The sequence below is a fragment of the Saccopteryx leptura genome, chromosome 1 (assembly GCF_036850995.1).
Source record: "Saccopteryx leptura isolate mSacLep1 chromosome 1, mSacLep1_pri_phased_curated, whole genome shotgun sequence".
Classification (NCBI taxonomy): domain Eukaryota; kingdom Metazoa; phylum Chordata; class Mammalia; order Chiroptera; family Emballonuridae; genus Saccopteryx; species Saccopteryx leptura.
The window spans coordinates 357,609,426-357,614,890 of record NC_089503.1 but is presented as its reverse complement, the minus strand read 5'-3'; the positions used below and the strand labels follow the sequence as shown (position 1 = coordinate 357,614,890).

The 5,465-nt window shown below is 39.8% G+C and overlaps 1 pseudogene; it reads left to right on the top strand.

Moving 5' to 3' along the window:
* Positions 1-486: 486 nt before the first annotated feature.
* Positions 487-2,085, top strand: LOC136388451 (methyl-CpG-binding domain protein 2 pseudogene; annotated as a pseudogene).
* Positions 2,086-5,465: the final 3,380 nt, after the last annotated feature.

Here is a 5,465-nt window from a genome sequence, read left to right as displayed (position 1 = left end):
TTCATGCAAATGTCTTTATTTTAAAAAGGAAAAATTTTCTCTAACAATTTGAAGTCATATATACTCAAAGGCTTCAAAAACATAATGAATTCAAAAAAAATCTTTTATATACTAAGGTTCTTAAGATTTTGACTAATATTTTTTTCTAATTTTTCTATTTTTGGAATGAGAAAGTATAAAGGGATAAAACAGATATTTATAAACATGTCTTATAATAGCTTGTAGACTTAAATGTTCTCTAAGTCTTAAAATCTAAGATAATATAGAGCTAGGTGTTTATAATTGTGCCAGGTAGGGGAATTGCATTAGAAGGATGTATCAGGAACCGAACAGAGTAAAACAAGCTTTGGAATTGAGAGGACAGAGGTATGGAAGCAGGTAGTCTGAGATACTCTCAGTCAGGCCCATGGCTAGCTACTTAGGCAATAGTCAAGGCCACTATGTGTGTATGTGTGTGTATAAGAAAGAGATAATACATTGCACACAATGATGGATAATCTAAAAAGAATTCTGGAGCGCTGGGATGGAAGCTATGATGTGCCACGGAGATCCGCTACTCAGGCACTCACCTTTTGCTGCTGAGAGAGTTGGTACATGACTTCTTTTAGATGAGGAGCTTTCCAAAAATTACTCTCAGCTCAAGAGAGCTGTCACATCCAATGTCACCTTGTATACTACCCCCCCACACACATACACACATTCTATGGGAGGAATTATACAGACCATTCTATATGTGAGAATATATAGAGATAGTCTCAGCTACCTTTCTTCAGAGTTGGCCAATTCCAAAGGCCAGCCCAGCTCCAGAGCTCTCTGAACGTAGACGGAGATATTTGTACTATGTCTGCTCCTAGTTTAACTCTTCTTTTTGCCCAATCATACTTCCTTCATTTTCCCATAGGTGTTGATTCCTAGGGTATCCCTAATCATTTCCTGCATACAAATCTCTACCTTGGAGTTAATTTCTGGAAACGACCTAGATCATTGATGTTAGGGGTAGTGCGAGAAAATGTTATTTCTGAGGTTGATCCTCAAATGGCTATCAGTCAGTGATAAAGATCATCACAGGAGCAGAAGTGGGCAGAGCGTGGCGGGTGGGGTGGGCACTGGCGGGGACTCCGTCACAGAGCAGGGGGCCCGCAGCACGCTCCGCTAAGCGTGGCCAGGGTGAGTGGAAACCGGCGGCCGGGCCAGCAGTGTCTGTGGCCGTGGCTGTGGCCGGGCCGAGGTGGGACTGGGGACTGGGACGTGGCCTGTCCCCCGAATCGCTGCAGCAGCTTCGGGAGCACCCTCTGGATGAAGCCATTCCTTTTCCCATCAGAGAGCGTGGGAACAGGGTCGAGGGAACCCGCCCGCCGCCCCGAAGAACTGGAAGAGAACGGACTGTGGAGTCCTGCCCCCCGGATGGTCAAAAAAGGAAGGGATCCGAAAATCTGGGTTCAGTGCCGGCCAGAGATATGTGTGCTACTTAAGCCCAAGTGGTCAGATGTTCAGAAGCAAACGTCAGTTGGCAAAGTATCTGGGAATTTCTGCTGACCTCAGCAGTTTTGACTTTAGAACTAGAAGGACGATGCTCAGGCAGTTATGGGAAGGACAAACACAGACCGCGCAAGGATCCTGTCAATCAGAATAAAGGTAAACCATACTTAAATATAACAATTATACAAACAGCATCGATTTTCAAAAAACCAGTAACCAAAATCACAAATCATCCTAGTAATCAAGTGAAATCAGACCTACAACAAATGAATGAACAGCCATGTCAGCTTTTCTGGGAGAAAAGGCTTCAAGGAGTAAGTGCATCAAACGTCACAGACCAAATTATGAATATCAGGGAACTACCTGAGGTCTTCGAGGAATTGGCCCAAGTAGTAATGATGAGACTCTGATCTGCTGTTGACAAGCTCTGCAGCAATCACAGGGCAAGCGTCCCCTGCTGTGGAAAAGAAACTGCTCTTTGGTTGAACACATTCAGTGCCTCTGCAAAGCTTTCATTGTCACGATGGAGACATTAGGAGACAGAAAGAGCAAGTACAACAAATGTGTAAGAAATTGGAAGAAGCCTTGATGGCAGACATCTTGTGAAGAGCTGCTGATACCGAGGGAGATAGGTATTGAAATGGACAATGAGATGAAGCTTAAGAATATTGTCAGGCAACTTTCAGCAGACTTTCCCCAAGAGCAAATTCCTAGAATTGAACCAAAATGTTTCCACTGGGTTTTTCCTGTAAGGAAAGAAGAAAAACAAATATACCTCAGCACATAGAGCTTTTTGAAAGCAGTAACCATTGCCTTTTTAGATGTATTTTTGATGAATATATTTATTATTTAAAAAAAAAGTTTTTATTCTCAGCCCTAAAATTAGTCTTTTGTAATATCAATCAGGATCCTTCAGGTGAAACTTAATGACACCAGGTGGAATCTATTGGAAATGTAGAACATATAAAAAATATTTGTTTTCTCCTAGTTTTAATACGAATGGATCCGGAGTATCAAAAAAATTTTTTTCATTAAAAGATTATTGTGACTTCATTGTATATATCTAAGCAGATTTTTATACTTTATTGAAAGAGGAAATCTGTACATTTTTCCATTATCACTGTAAAGAAAAATAAATTATTATATTTACAGAGAAAAAGATGAATGACCATCATAGCTGGTAGGTAGATGTCATTCCTGTAGCGCCCTGGATGGGAAACAAGTAGAAGAGAGTAATTGCACTGGTAGGAGCGACACCACAGTCCTCTGAGAAGTTCAGAGGAGGTCTTCATTGTAGAACTGTGGGACTGGTTGGCTCTTGCTCTGATCAATTTGTGCATTTGAGAAAGAGAACGAATGTCTCAGGGTGTAAAATTGAAGCTGAATCTGAAAGCAAGAAGCTCTCCTTGGCAACACGTAGAGAATACATGCCTGTGGTCAAGGGGCAGAAAAAACTGTAGGCTAAGAAATTAATTTTAAGGGTAACAGCTTCAGAAGAGGTTGGATTTTCAACTTCAGCAAGTTGATTACCCTAAGATTGAGGCCCTAATTAGGATGAAATGATACCTTCAGAAAAATGCATGAGACTGGAAAACCTTAAATTCTTATATACCTGTAAACTCTCTGGGTGAGGAGTGCCCATCACTTTCTGTTAAAGCCTAGAACCCCCCCCCCCACCTTCCCACTTTGATAAAAGATGTCACCATGACCTCTGCCTTTGCAAGAAAATAACCACCTTATTCATGATCTACCTCCTCTCGCTAAATAATAACTAGGGTTAACTGACTACATAATCTGACTAAGGAAGCACTGGGTGTCTTAAAAAGAGAAAAGGACTATACTCCAAAGAAACTGTAAGACCTAACCTATTTATACAACAGAGTCTGGAGAGTATGCACGGCATTGGAATCTGAGGAGCTGGATCATGGAGGAGCAGAATTTAAAATTATATCAGGATGAGTTTATTGATATGGGCTTTTCTCCTTGAAACAGGGGTTAACACTCTGGTAAGGACTCCAAGAATTTGTGCTTACCTATTACTAGGATGGTCCTTGGAAAATGTGATAACACTAGGTGAAGTACAAAGAGAGAAGTACCTTGGTAAACAGTGAAAGAAAAATCAAAAGATTCAAAGAAGGGAGTGGCTATCCTAAGTGTGGTCTGAACACAGTAACTGACTGTTCCTTAGATCCTGGGAGTGATTTGAAGACATTGTGTCTATCAAAGTATTAGTCACTGTGCTAGAAAAAGAGGCAAGAACATCACAGAGAAACTCAGTGTTGGGTTTTCTCTACAAGTCAGAGCTGAGAGATGATACTGTTCTAGAATTGAGGTTTCATATAGCAAAAGGATGACGATTCCAAAATGGTAGAGAATGTATGTTGATGCTTAACTATCAGAAACAAGGCAGTTTGAGCATAATTATTGTAATGATTGGCAAGATTACAATGACAATTCCACATTTGGGAATATAAATTCAACACATTTTTTTTTCTGAGTAATTTTGAAAGCTGCCAGCATTTGTTGATTCTAAAAGCAAGGGCCCTGCAACAGATCTAAGCCGTTTGAATTATACCCACTCAGAAACAGCTCCTGGAGCCCTACTGGAGCCAGTCCTGGTAGAGAAGAAAAGCACCTGACTATGGGACATCACAGGTGAATATGAAGCTAGAACAGTCTGTCATGGACTGAGGTCTGTTAACCACATCAAGCCTGCTGCTTTCCAGTGTAACCCATTTCTCTCTTAAAAAAATTATTGAATTTATTGTGGTGATATTGGTTAATAAAATTATACAGATTACAGGTATAAAGTTCTGTAATACATCATCTGTATATTGCATTGTGTGTCGACCACCCCAAGTCACCTCCTTTCATAACCATCTATCACCTCTCTATCCTCTTCTATCTCCCTCTCACTTCCTTTTCCTCTTGCAATCCCCACACTGTTGTCTGTGTCTATATATATATTTTTTATTTTCTTAATCCCTCCCATTTCTCTGTGTAATCCTTCCTTCACTCTGGTACTAATATTGATTCCAAGAGCATTCCTATCCTACAATTAATAAACCTTCTACATGGGCCCCTTGACAGCCCAATCTAATTAAAGTGAATATGAAGTTACAATCATTAGTGATGGTCACGCAGTGGATAGAGAATTGACCTGGGATGCTGAGGACTCAGGTTCAAAACCTCGAGGTCACAGGCTTAAGTGTGGGATCATAGACATGAACCCATGGTCACTGGCTTGAGCCCAAAGGTTGCTGACTTGAAGCCCAAGGTTGCTGGGTTGAAACCAGGGTTGATGGCTTGAGCAAAGGGTCACTGACTCAGCTTCAGTCCCCTCTCCCCATCAAGGCACATACGAGAAAACAATCAATGAACAACTAAGTGACGCAAGTATTAGTTGATGACTCACATCTCTCTTCCTTCCTGTCTGTCTGTCCCTGTCTGTCCCTCTCTCTGTCTCTGTCTCTCTTTCACTAAAAGAAAAAAGTTATTAGAAGAATTATTTCATTCTGTAGTATATTTTCTTTCAATGGAAGCATGTGAGCATAAATTTAACTAAGTCCAAGAAATGTATTACTGATGGAGATTCCTATATTAGATGAGGATTTGAATCTAAAGAATTAATTCATAACTTGAAGATTATTTAGAAGACATGTAATTTCAACTTCATTTAATAAAAGAATCTTCATCTATAATATAGCCCTGGGAGTTAACTGAGTTTATGTGTGTGCACTTCCAGTAAAAGAAAATACATTACATCATGACATGACTCCTAATGACTTTAACTTCGTAGACATTATTCATGTACGTATTTATATATATGACAAAATAAATGCATCTATTTTTCTATGTGTTTTAAAATGACATTTTTGTATAAGCTGGGAGTATTCTCTCTTTTTCAACATTAAGCTTAAATCTCCTTACGTAAGTTTCATAGTTGTGAGTTGTGAATCAAGATTAAACAAATGACTATAAAACTA